We start from the raw sequence: 14204 nt of genomic DNA, 5'->3' as shown, positions 1-14204 counted from the left end.
CATTCTCCTGCCTCAGCCTCCCGAGTAGCTGGGACTACAGGCGCCCGCCTCGTCGCCCGGCTAGTTTTTTGTATTTTTAAGTAGAGACAGGGTTTCACCGTATTAGCCAGGATGGTCTCGATCTCCTGACCTCGTGATCCGCCCGTCTCGGCCTCCCAAAGTGCTGGGATTACAGGCTTGAGCCACCGCGCCCGGCCTCTGACTTTTTTTTAACTTACCCAAACTCCTTTCTAATGGGACTGGGGAGTCATGCCCTACAAATCATAAATTCCCATCAGATGGGTTTTATTGAACCCTGTATATCATGACTTACTTTCCAGTCTGACTCTGGCAGAACAAGGAAGAAAATCAAAATGTTTTACCCCAAAATATATTTCCTTGTCATACCTTGAAATTACCCTGCAAGGCCTCTTGTGGGAAAATCCACATTCTATAGAGAATCCTTTTCCTGCTTTGTTTTCCTTCTTTCCTCTCCAGGTCCAGGAAATCATCAGCAAAGAGCCAGGCACCCTTTTAAGTCCGATAAAAAACAATTTACAACCTGCCCTCTCTGAAGTCTGCTGAGAGCTTCCTCTGCACAATAAAACTTGGTCTCCACAATCCTTTATCTTAACCTGAACATTTCCTTTCTGTCATCCCAGGTCTTCAGATGAACTCAGCCAGAAGATGTTTAAATTTACCCGTAGCCTGGAAGCCCCTCGCTTTGAGTTGTCCTGCCTTTCTGAACCAAACCAGTGTGTTTCTTAGGTGTATTTGATAGAAGTCTCATGCCTCCCTAAAATGTGTAAAACCAAGCTACACCCCAGCCATGTTGGACACATGTTCTCAGGACCTCCTGAGGGTTGTGTCACTCTTATTTGGCTCAGAATAAATCTCTTCAGATATTTTACAGAGTTTGACGCTTGTTGTCAACAGTCTGCAAATAGGAGCTGCCCCATGAGGGCATAGCCCGGGTGGGCCGTACCGCTCTCTGCTGCTGACCAGCCCCTGTCGGAGCTGATGCCGCCCATGGCCCGCAGCTGAGAGCAGGTGTCTCAACAGCACAGGTCCTCTCCCTGCAGTGTGCCGTGGAGCTGGGAATCAGCCATGGTGAGGGCCTGGAAGTGCGTGACACCTGGGTGTCAGGCAGCCACTCTCAGCATCCACACTCCCTGAGGGTCACGGGAGGCCGACTGTGGTCGGGAATCTCGAGTGTCATCATGTCATCCTCTCTTTGCAGACGTGTGTGTGACCGTGGTGTTTAAGTTGTGTCTGCAGCCTCGGGTCCTTTGGAAAGGCTCCTTCTCACAAAGACTGCAGCGTGTTCGCAAAGCCAGCTCATGCCTCCAAATGTCAACTCAAAACCCAGTCAGCCCCTAAGCAGGTGGCCCACACTGTGTGTGACTCGCAGAATCAGCTTTTCCTGACAGGCTGTGATGAAGCTCTCGTAACTAAAGTGGCAGGGCCGAGCCACTCCCCAGGAAACAAGCGCCCCAGGTTGTCCCTTCTCTACCACTGCCCTGGAAGAGTTCTACCCACGAGGGCCCTCGGAGCCATCTCCATTCGAATTTTAGCAGGAAGGAAGGAGCCTGCGGAAGAAGGCAGGGCTCCAGGAGGTGGTCGAGGCCTCTGTGGTGGTCGGGCAGGCCCCGCGGGGCTGAGCTGCTGGGTTTTCCTGGGCCTGGGCTGCCCTTTGGTTCTAGGGAGTGGTTGTAATACTCCAGGCAGAGCTGCTGTTTCATGGGGAGGGCATTCACAGGTGGTGAGCGTGGACGGTGAGGGGAAGACCAGTTCCAGTCTTTGGCAAACGCTGATGATAATGAAAATCATTTAAAATTCGTAGCAGCACAGACAAGCCACAGCTCTGATTGGTCCTCACCTCCTGTCACTGTCTCATCCCTGCAGAGAGAGAAGGTTCTACTCCCCGGGGCTCTCCCAGCCCCATGTCATGTGATGGGGCACTAGTCACGGTGCGGGAGGCTTCAGACCAGAGGGCAGGGCCCCTGCCAGCCACCCGGAGCGACCCACCCACCGCTGTTTAAAGGAGGGACTCGGGTCTCAAAGCTCTGGGATCAGAGGTCACCAGAGGCTGCTGAAATCAGATGGGGTTGGAGGGCTGGCATGTTCGCATTTGGGGAAGGAGGCAGGACCCGCAGGGGACTCGTCCTGCGTGCTGACACTTTACCACGAGGCAGCCGGGCTGTGTGCGGCTCTTCCGACTTTTCATCATGCTTCCTGAGCCAGAGCCATTTAAAAAAAATGTGCTAAAATTTAAAAGGTAGTATTCACTCTAAAATTTTGTTGCTTAAAAAAGTGACTTGAAGTAGCAGGAAAGTTGTCCCAAATTACTTGTTAAAAATAAAAACTCAGCCAGGTGTGGTGATGCACACCTGTGATCCCAGCTACTTGAGAGGCCGAGGTGGGAGGATCAGATCGCTTGAGCCCAGGAGTTCGAAGCCAGCTTGGGCAACATAGCAAGACCCTGTCTCTAATACATACGTAAATAAAATAAAAGTTAAAAACTCAGAGGGGAAGAACCTGAGATCCAATTTTAAATCCACTTGATGAGGAAAAAAAAAAGGAAGCAGCTCAGGGACGTCACCGTAAACAGGCACCGCATCCGCCAGGGGTCAGGAGTCAGAGGTCAGGGGTCAGGGCTCTGGACCGGGAGGGGCTCTGCAGGGACGTCGCCGTCCACGGGCACCACGTGCTGAGCCAGGGGTCAGTGCTTTGGACCGGGCAGGACTCTGTTTTGCTTCCATTTCGAAGCCGCTGGAAGTCCTGGCTGTTGAGAATTCCAGGCTTGAATTTCTAGAGAGTGTTCCTAGGACTGGGAAACAGCCCGGATGTGTGGAGTAAAAGGCAGTTCTTGGATTGCTATGAAGGAAGGGAAGCGAGGCTCCGCGTCCTGTCCCAGCCTCTCTGCCTTCTGAATACAGCCTAGGAGCCTGGATGACTCATTTTCTGGAGCACATAGATATGGAGGGGGCGGAGGGGAGAGGCCTTAGTTAATTAACATTTGTAGGAATCTGGGGCTCCCTCTCCCAGCCCTGTTGTCTGGGGAGCAATGTACTGAACCCAGAGTGAGGACAGCTGGCTGCAGTGTCAGGGGCAGGACCTTTTATTGATGAGTTTAAAAAACAAAACAAAAGCTGCCAGGTGCCTCCTTCGCATGTTGGCTCCCACGTGTTTTTCCTGTTCTCCCTCCCCACCCTGAGTGGCACACTCTGCTTGAAAATAGCGCAGATGCATTTTGCTTCCCGTGAAATGTGGCCAGTAGTTCCCTAGGAGTAAACAATGGGGTCGTGCCCACGGCGGGGGGCGGGGGGCAGGAAGAGCAGCTTAGTTAGGCACCCACCCCCACATACAAAGCACTCCCTCCATGGTTAGAATTTAATTTGCTGGGGCTAAGGGAGTCAGGGCTAGTTTTCTGCAGCCACCTTGGAGCCAGGTCGTGCCATTTAAATGGCCCTCAAAGCTCTACCTGGATCCACACCGACCTTTATCTGAGCTCACGTGGGCCCCACAGTTTGGCTGATAGTGGGGGATCGTGAGGTGAGGGACAGCAACCCCTTCCTGTCCTTGTCTAGGCCTCTGAGACAGGCCCGAAGGACAGGCTCGTCTCTCTACTGTGGGTGCCGGTCCTGGCTGGTCAGCCGGCGTCCACAGCCCCTCGACTCCCCGCGCAGAGCCCCTCTCACTGGACCGGCGTCAGTGCGCCACGGAGACTGGAAACCTGTTTCCAAGGTGTGGCTCTATGGCTGGACCAAAATCGGTTAGGTGAGGGCCAGTTCTGGTCAGGGTGCCACCTCTGCCTTTTCTTATGTCCACTGGAAAAAATAAAGAGAGGTTTGTCGTGCCCGGTCGTTCGGGACTTGGGGCTCCGCGTGGGCCCGGGGAGGTGGTGTCTCTAGTGTTTGCTGAGCACAAAGGGTATGAAAGTGGGTGACGCCTCAGAGGTGAGGGCTTTCTTTTTATAGCAGCCATGCTGGAGCTCAGTGTCTGAGGAGACCTAGAGTGTTTGAATGTTTGAAAGAGGCGTATCTGGTTAACGCGAGCAGAGGCTTGGAAATTTAGAGCACTCTCAGCTGTATTTCAGTAGACTATGACGGTAGTTACACAGCCATCCGTTTTAGCATTCTCAGAGTGTTCTCAAACTTGGAGACCCGGGCGCGGTGGCTCACACCTGGAATCCCAGCACTTTGGGAGGCCGAGGCAGGCGGATCACAAGGTCAGGAGTTCGAGACCAGCCTGGCCAACATGGTGAAACCCCGTCTCTACTAAAAATACAAAAATTTGCTGGGCGTGATGGCGGTGCCTGTAATCCCAGCTACTCGGGAGGCCGAGGCAGGAGAATTGCTTGAACCTGGGAGGCAGAGGTTGCAGTGAGCCGAGATTACATCCTTGCACTTCAGCCTGGGCGACAGAGCAAGACTCTGTCTCTAAATAAATAAATAAATAAAAACATGGAGTTCACAAAGTGGCATGAATAATCATGAAACGAAGTGACTTCTCAAAGTCTAACGGTTCTCATACATATAAGAATTCATGTTATTAAACAAGTCTAAATAAAAAAATTGTGCACTGCATAAGTGACAGATAATTTTGTAGTATTTGTTAAAGTGCCATCATAGCCGCCTGTGAAGCAGGTCTCGGCGGGTGTCTGGTTCTTGTTTAATGCCACAGCTTCTGAGACTCCATTTGTTTCCGGCAGAGTGGACATTTCACTCGCGGTTTAATTTGCAGGAAGATCACATTCTGGCCATTTAATCTTCTGATGACAGATAGCTAACTATTGATAAAGATAAAATGAAACCAGACATCGGTTTGCTTGTGTCCAGTTGAGGGGAAAAGGCTGAGGATGCTGTCAGGATACAGGCAGGCAATCTATGTAGGACAAGGAGGAGAGGTTCATAGGGTGTAGCTTCCATTCCTGGCCCAGCCTCCCCTTCCACTCCTCCCACCCTGGATCCCAGCCCTCCCTCCACTCCTCCCACCCAGATCCCACCACCCTTCCCTTCCCACCCGCTTCTTTCTCCCTGGCCCAACTCCTTCTATCCTCCCACCCGATCCAGCCTTCCCTTCCACTCCCCTCACCCGTGATTCCACGCCTCCTTCCACTCCTCCCAAACCCAGATCCCATGACCCCTTTCCACTCCTCCCAACCCAGATCCACAACCTCCTTCTCCACTCCTCCACCCCTGATCCCCACCCCCTTCCACTCTTCTCACCCCAGATCCCACCGCCTCCCCTTCCCACCCAGCTTCCATTCCTTTCTCCAGCCTCCCTTCCACTCCTCCCACCCCTGATCCCAGCCTCCCTTACCACTCCCACCACTCCTGATCCCACACTCCTTCCACTCTCCCACCCGATCCCAGCCTCCCTTGACACTCCCCCTACCCCTGGATCCCTCACCTCCCTTCCGCTCCCCTCACCCCTTGATCCCACACCGTCCCTTACCACTCCCCTCAACCCCTGGTCCCAGCTCTCCCTTCTACTCCTCCACCTTGGCTTTCCATTCGTCTAGCCCCACGTTTCGCTTCCACTCCTCCCAGCTATCTTTGCACCCGCCCACACCTGGCCCATCCCCCATACCTGGCCCATCCCCCCACACCTGGCCCATCCCCACTCACTTCACCTGGCTGATTCCCCGCCCCCCCACCTGCGATCCCCCCACAGCCTGGCACACTGCCCCTCCTCCCCCAAAGAGTTGCCCTTCTGTATTTACAGTTGATTAAAATCTTCCTTTCTCTGGGAATTCTTTACAGATTATTCTTCTTCCAGAGACAACCGTAACCTGTGCCTTTTCAGCAGTTGTGCTGTTTTGCAGGACGAATTCGCACCTGTTTCTATGTTGCTCTGTGAACATTCCCAAGTGGCTTTGGCTTGGAGCCCTGTTGCTTATACCTCTGGGGGCCGGGGAAGGTGTTTGCCAGAGAGAGACAGAGTGTGTGGCTTTGAGGGCACCTTCTCCTTAGAAATCCCCTTCCTTTCCCCTTCTCCCACTAAGGGCTCTCAGTGGGACAGCAGTGGCTGGGTGTGGAATTGGGTTTTGCTTTGCTTTATCTCCCCAGCAGCTCTGGGCAGGCTGGCTGTGTGGGGGCCTGGGAGCAGCTCCCGCCTGGACTTTTTAGTATTGGAGAGGCTCGGAGCTCATTCTCAGCGGAGTTCCCAGTGGCCGCTCGTCTTCTGAGCGTGGTCCTCTGGCCTCCTGCAGATGCTGGGAGCCACAGCACCCTGCAATAGACCTTTTGCCAGAGCTCTCCATGAGAAGCCTCCACTGTGGTGGAGCCTGAGCAAGTCCCTCGGCCCCAGGCATTCCCCGTCTGGTGGGAAGTGGGGGCTTTAGCAAGTCGCATCTCGTCTCTGCCCCTCCTGGTGAGCTCTGCTCTTGACGGCTGTGGGATCACCTGGGAATGCCCATCTAGGTGCATGTGGCCTGGTGTCTCCCCAGATTCACTTCCCAGATTTTCACTTCACGTGGCCCAGACGCTCAGAAGGAACCACCAACCCAGTGCTCTGTGGTGGCTCTGGGGACCTGTGGGGGCCACTACCTCTAGATTCCTGGCAGGCACCCCCTCTGGGTGTACCTCTGGCATACAGGAGCCAGGATGGCGGGGGCAAGGAGGCCTCTTTGGACTGGGGCGCTCACCAGCTTCCACCATGCTGGTCTTCATGCAGGGCCAGAGCCTGGCTCGGGGCTGGGTTTGCACTGAGCCAGGTCCTGAATGCCACCCATGTCTTGGGCATGTATGTCCATGGGGCTGGGCTCCTGGGGAGAGTGTGAGAGCAGGTTTCTTCTGAGGTCTCAGCCAGTAACAGGGCCCATCCTGGACTTGGGGGCTCTGTGTGCGTGGGGCAGTGGCAACTCCTGCAGGGCCCAGGTGGGGTGTGGGTAGGTCAGGGAGTCTGCTAGCCTCCCAGCCTCCCTCAATTTCTGCATTCCAAAGATGGCTATGTGCAAAATAAAGGTGAAATGATGGGGCAGTACTGGATCAGGTGGACACCCGGGAGCTGGAGGCCCGTGCACCTGCACTTTCCCTGGGACGGGCAGAGGCTCATGGTGTTCACCCACAGACGCAGACCCACCAGCCTGCAGGGCTCATAGAGGCTGTTGTTGGCCCTGGTGACAAGTGGGGGACACGAGCATGTTCTGAAATGGGGGGGAGGCTTCTGCTGTGACCTTGACCGGGAAGAGAAAGGGAAACCAGGAGGAGAGCAGACACGCTTCTGCCTCGAGGACAGCATTTGTTCAAGTGTAAAGAACCCAAGGATGGGGACAAAATTTAAAATGCAAATACGTTCTCATTTATTTGTAATAAAAGGCCGCTGGAAAGTAGGTGCAGGAGTGGCCCAAGTTAGCATAATACTTTTTCTCCTAATCACATCCAACTTGTTTTTCTACTTTTATTTCAGAACGTGCCCCCCGCCCCCGCCCCGCCAGCCCGGGAGATGCAGCAGCTCTCTGCCTCCTTGACTGAGCTCCATTACCTCCAAGCTGAGAGGGTTGGTCAAGAGGGCCTGTTGGGTTCCTTTGAAAACACATTTTTAGAAAGCACCCTTTTAACAACTGAACATGGTTTGGTTGAAAATAAACATCCCCAGGTACTCTTGTGGTACATGTTTATGATTTTGATGCTTCTGGTCTGAATGTACAATCTTCATATTGTACATTACAAACACTACTGTCAAGTTTACAGCTTTTCGTATTATTTGCTAATTTGTTGTCCACTTCTCTGCACTGCTGGTTAATCAGGTAAACCTGATAAACTGTCTAAACAGATGATGAGATGGAATTGATTAAGTTATGGTGGTAGGTGACAAAACAGTACATGTTGTGTGATGCCATTCTGAAAACGTTTCAAACACATACCTGTCCGTTAGAAATGATTGCCACATGGCCGGGTGCAGTGGCTCACGCCTGTAACCCCAGCACTTTGGGAGACTGAGGCAAGTGGATCACATGAGGTCAGGAGTTTGAGACCAGCCTGATCAATGTGGTGAAACCCCATCTCTACTAAAAAGACAAAAATTAGCTGGGTGTGGTGGTGGCGGGCGCCTGTAATCCCAGCTACTCAGGAGGCCAAGGCAGGAAAATCACTTGAACCCGGGAGGCGGAGGTTGTAGTGAGCCAAGATTACACCACTGCACTCCAGCCTGAGTGACAAGAGGGAAACTCTATCTCAATAAATAAATAAATGATAGCCACTGCCCACTGCCCCCCACCCCGCCAAGGTGTGAACAGAGTTGTCTCTCCCCCGTTGCTAATTTATCTGGCTTTTCCATAAAGAATACTCATTGCTTTTACCATTGGATAAAAGCATAAAACTATAAATATTAAAAGCACCTGGATTTTTTTGAAGCTTTAACAATTTTAAGTTTCTTTTCGGGTAACAGTGTTCAACACGGCTTTTTGTTTGTGCTCATGAAATTTTATTTGTTAGCCAAAACCGAGTGTTTCCAGCTAACAAACTTACAACTCTTCTGCCTGTTCCAAACACAGCCTAAGCAAGAAGACAATTGTGCTGCCTGCCGTGAGTTTCATGTGAGATCCCCCAGAGGGCAGCTGCCTCCGCTGGGGGTCCTCCCTCCGAGGGGTGTGCCGTGGGGATGGGAACCCGCAGCGGGGCACCCAGCTACTTGCCACTTAGGTTCTTATAACCGCCCTCGAGAGGTTGTCGCTGGGTCCTGGATCCCTGGGTTTGGAGTAAACACTTAGCAGTCGGACCAGGGTGGGCTTGCAGGCTGCATTTTTGTGTTTTTTTGTTTTTTTTTTGAGACTGAGTTTCATTCTTGTCACCCAGGCTGGAGTGCAATAGCATGATCTTGGCTCACTGCAACCTCCACCTCCTGGGTTCAAGCGATTCTCTTGCCTCAACTTCCTGAGTAGCTGGGATTACAGTTGCACACCACCACTGCCAGCTAATTTTGTTTTTCTTTTGTATTTTTAGTAGAGATGAGGTTTTACCATGTTGACCAGGCTGGTCTCAAACATCTGACCTCAGGCTGTCCACCTGCCTTGGCCTCCCAAAGTGCCCGGATTATAGGCATGAGCCACTGCACCCGGCCTGCTTTTAAAATAGGACGTAGGGATTGAGGGGAGGGTTAAGATTTCGACATTGGCTTTAACAGGAGAAGAGAAGATGCTGAAAGTCCGGCTTATTTGAACTGCGTGTGTGTGACTTTGAATTGCGTCAAATGCCATCTCGGTAAACAGTTGGAGGGGCTCTCAGGACGCTCTGTGACGCACAGGTGTGACTTTGAATTGCGTCAAATGCCTTCTCACTGAACAGTTTGGGGGGGCTCTCAGGACACCCTGTGACGCGCATGCGGGAAATTATAATGGTGTGTCTCAGGTATGCAGACTGCACCAGAGAGACAACACAAAAGCAAGTCAATAGAAAAAGATTCATGCCTTGCATGCCTTTTGTTATATTCTTACGTAATCTTCTGTTCATGGCTTTGTTTTGAAACACTTTTAAAATGTAAGATTAACTCTTAGGCTGTGGGAATAATCCCATTTGCCAAATCAAAATAATGTATCCTTGATTCCAACTGTCAGAAGACAAAATTACAAAACATTTAGTTATAGATCTGATTGGATTTTATTTACAGTTTCTTAACGGGGCAGCCTCCATTCTACATAATGAGAGTTCCCACTGGACAGTAACAACAGTTAAGTTTTGTAAGGCGGAAGCAAGGAAACAGAGTAAGAAAAAAGCTGATGGTGAACTTCAGGTTACTTCAGGTTACTTCTTTGTAGAGGGTAAAGCAGAGGGGACTTCGTTACTTGCTGACTCGGGTCAGCGGCATCTCCTGTTTTCGAGAAGAACTGGTCTGTTACTTCTTTAAAGTTCTGTTTTGGTGACGTGGCATGGAGCAGGGGCAACTCCATTCCTCTTTGGTCTGGTCTGTTGGGGCCTGTTGCTGGAGCTCAGTCCAAAACAGCCCCCCATAATTTAAAAAAAGTATTTCCATTTCATTTCTGGAAGTTAAGCCTAAGAAAGTCACAGCCCAAGGCCCACAGTCATACCAGGATCCTTGCGGCGGTATTTGTTGTATCAATGAAAACATCTCAAGTCTGTTGATAAGGGATTGATAAATACATTATTGACCATTCTGTTAATGGAAAGACCAAAGTCTGTAAAATATTTTAAAGAGGTTTATTCTGAGCCTGTCTGAGTGACCGTGGGCTGGGGAAACAGAGTCTGAGAAGGTGTGCCTGAGGCAGTCAGGTCACAGTTTGGGTTTATATATTTTAGGGAGACAGGACTTACAGGCAAAGACACGAATTGGTACATGGAAGGTATACATTGGTTTAGCCCAGACAGGTGGGATTTCTTGAAACAGGTGTCTCAGGCCATAGGTGGGGTTGAAGATTCTTCAGTGTGCGATTGGTTAAAGCAGTAAAGCTTTGTTTAAAGCCTGGAGCCAGTGGAAGGGAATGTTTCAATGAAGCAGCCCGCACCCCACACACAGGGTCAGGGTTCCCTGTGGGGTGTGTTCACCTTCATCTGCTGTGGCCCTGGCTCCTGTGATCCTGGGTTGAGTTAAAGAGGTTGTGGAGACCAGGGCTTTATCACGCAGATGAAGCCTCTGGGTAGAGTCTGTTTTATTTTTTTTGAGACGGAGTCTCGCTCTGTCTCCAGGCTGGAGTGCAGTGGCGCGATCTCAGCTCACTGCAACCTCTGCCTCCCAGGTTCAAGTGATTCTCCTGCCTCAGCCTCCTGAGTAGCTGGGACTACAGGCATTCACCACTACGTCCAGCTAATTTTTGTATTTTTAGTAGAGATGGGGTTTCACCATGTTGGCCAGGCTGGTCTTGATCTCTTAACCTTGCGATCCACCCGCGTTGGCCTCCCAAAGTGCTGGGATTAGTCTTTTGTGATCTCTGTTGACATCAGTACCTAAACTCCAAATGGGAGGGGCCAGGTGTGTTCAGCCTCCCTTGTGTCATGGCTGAGAATTCAGTTTTGAAGGTGTCTCTGGGGTTCCTTTGGCCAAGAGGGGTCCGTTCTGTTAGTGGAGGCCGAGCTGGAATTTGGCTCTTGATGTCAGAAAGGAAACCACAGGCCACAGTCCACAACCTCTGGGAGCGGCTGCTGCCAGCTGAGGGCTGCAGTTGCTGATCGGGAAAGGGTGTGTGTAAGGCCAGTCCTGTCGGGTCAGAAGTGGAAGGGTCTGGGTTGTAAATTAGAGTTAGGACAGGTCCGATTGCTCCTCTCATGAGGGAGTTTAACAAGAGTGTGTTTTTTTTCTTGTAGCCTTAGGAATTTAGGAAGTTGCCAGAACCCTCTGCCCTGTAGGTAACTTTTGTTTCCTTAGCGTTAGAGTCCATCTTAGTGAAGAAAACTGTCTGTTTTGATCTCTTAGGTCACAGATGTTATGGAAAGAAGCAGGAAGAAAGGTTGAAAAGAGAAAACGTACTTTGCTCACTAAGCATACAAGAGGCTTTGTTCTCTGGCGTGTGCATTTGGATATGTTGAGGGAAGCCGGGGGCTCCAGGCGGGGCCCAGAGGTGGTGTCACCCTGGCAGCGCACCGCAGCGGTCACTGCTGAAGACACAGAAACAGCTGCCCGTGTTCTTGAACTTGACATCAAAGACGGAACGGGGGTGGAGCGTGGAAGCCAGGAGTGGGGAAGTGGGAGGGTCCCACAAGACAGCAGAAGGGCCTAGGTGAGTCCCGGGGTCAGTCGTGGGACGCTGGTGCTCCGTCTCCTCCACCGCTGGGCTTCCCGGGGTCATGAACCTCTCTCCTGCCCGCCTCTTCTCCTGGCCCCTAGCGAATGACGTTGCATATAATTGCTTTTTTAGAGTGTTAAGAAAAAGGCTGTTTCCCAAATTCAGATTAGTATGAGCAAAAAGAAGGAGAGCACATAGGAGCCAGGATGTGAGGCTGACCAGGAGGTACACCAGGCCATCAGCACCACAGCTGCTGGAGGTGCAAAGCCCGGGCCGTGACAGGCGAGGGGAGGCTGTGGCAGGCGGGGGGAGGCCGGGGCAGGTGCGGGGAGGCCGGGGCAGGTGCGGGGAGGCCGGGGCAGGTGCGGGGAGGCCGGGGCAGGCAGGGGGAGGCCGGCACACTGCCCACCATGGGAGCTGTTTGGGTTATTTTAACTTAAATATCCTGGGGCCATGTCACCTTGCAATCTGGAGGACCCTACAGTTTACAAAAGCCGAACTCTGTATCAGTGAAGAGTCAAACTCAGAATATTTGAAGAGATTTATTCTGAGCCAAATATGAGTGACCATGGCCTGTGACACAGCCTCAGGAGGTCCTGAGAACATGTGCCAAGGTGGTCGGGGCGCAGCTTGGTTTTATACGTTTTAGGGAGACACGAAACATCAATCAGGGTACGTTGGTTTTGCCCAGAAAGGCAGGACAACTCGAAGTGGGTGGGGAGTGGGGGAGGAGGGCTGGGGAGAGGGTTTCCAGGTTATAGGTAGATTTAAAATTTTCTAATGGGCAGTTGGTTGAAAGACTTATCAGTAGAAAGAAATGGCAGGGTTGAGGTAAAGAGGTTGTGGAGACCAGGGCTTTATCACACAGATGAAGCCTTCGGGTAGCAGGTTTCAGAGAGAATGAATAGATTGTAAATGTTTCTGGTCAGACTTAAGGTCTGTGCTGACGTTCATGCTGGTCAGCCTTTCCTGAATTCCGGAAGGGAGGAGGGGATGACGAGTCATCTGAGTCCCATCAGGGCCGGAAGCTGGTTTTCAGGATAACTTTGGAGTGCCCTTGGCGGAGAGGAGGGGTCCATTCATGTGGGTGGGGGCTCTTAGAATTTTATTTTTGGTGTACGTGTGTAAAATACTTTAGAAAGATTTGTTCTGAGACAATATGAGTGACTGTGGCTTGGGAAAACACAAACCTGAGAAGCCTTGAGGAACTGGTCCAAGGTGGTCGGGCTAGTTGGATTTTATACATTTCAGGGAGGCAGGAGTTACAGGAAAGACGTAATCAATGCCTGGACGGTTGCCATGGCTCAGCCGGAAAGGGCAGGATGTCTTGAACTAAAGTAGGCGGATTCAGAAATTTTTTACTTTTTTCTTTTTAAGTATTTTTTTCAGAGATTTTTAAATTTGCATTTGATTAAAGGAACAAGGTTCTATCTACAACTTGGAGTCAGCAGAAAGGAATGTTTAAGATAAGGAGGCCCTGTCAGACTCAGCCACAGGGTCAAAGAGTCCTGTTGAGCAGGACTGACGGCCTGCAGGTGGGACTTAACCCTCATCTGGAATGGCCCTGGGGCCTGTTTATAATTTGGCATCTTAGTGCCACAGAGTCTGTTTTTTTTCCTTCGGTCCTGTGAGCCTGGGTTGAGGTAAAGAGGTTGTGGAGACCGGGGCTTTATCACACAGATGAAGCCTCTGGTAGCAGGTTTCTTTGGTGTCTTACTGCCACTGAGGTTCCTCCCCCCCACTCTTGTCATTCAGGCTAGAGTGCGGTGGCGTGATCTCTGCTCACTGCAACCTCCGCCTTCCGGGTTCAAGCTATTCTCCTGCTTCAGCCTCTTGAGTAGCTGGGATTACAGGCACACACCACCATAGCTGACTAATTTTTGTGTTTTTAGTAGAGACGGGGTTTCACAGTGTGGGCCAGGTTGGTCTCAAACTCCTGACCTCAGGTGATCCGCCTGTCTTGTCCTCCCCAGCTGCTGGGATTACAGGAGTGAGCCACCACGCCTGGCCAGAGTGTATTTTGTTCGTTTTATGATCTCTGTTTTGATGTTAATGCTGGTCAGTTGTGTCTAAACTCCAAAAGGGAGGGGGTAGAAGGAGGTATATCTAACCTCTGTCATGGCTAGGAGCTCAGTTTAAGATTTTCTGGGGTTCCCTTGGCCAAGAGGGGTCCATTCAGTCGGTGGGGGGCTTAGGATTTTATTTTTAGTTTGCAAGTTGATTGTCTAGGCAGCTGACTGAAGGTTATTTGATGAAGCCAAATGCCTGGATGTCCCCAAAGTGTGCATACCTGGTCCTCTGTATCGTCCGAAACCTAGAGGCCCTCAGGGCCTGTGGATTCCCGGGAACGTTCATGTCACACGGGCTCAGGTGGCACGTGCGGGGGCATACCACTTAATGTGCAAATGTGCATACAAGCCTGACATGTGGCGCAGTTGATCTCAATTTCTAACAAAGAAGATGAGGCATCACCCCCTCCATGGGGTGCAGACCAGCCCCTGTCGTCCCCTTCGCCTCCTTCACCCCTTTCTCCCCTCCTCCC

Source organism: Rhinopithecus bieti, unplaced genomic scaffold (genome assembly GCF_001698545.2).
Source record: "Rhinopithecus bieti isolate Rb0 unplaced genomic scaffold, ASM169854v2 scaffold_62034, whole genome shotgun sequence".
NCBI lineage: Eukaryota > Metazoa > Chordata > Mammalia > Primates > Cercopithecidae > Rhinopithecus > Rhinopithecus bieti.
This window is presented reverse-complemented; position numbering follows the sequence as displayed.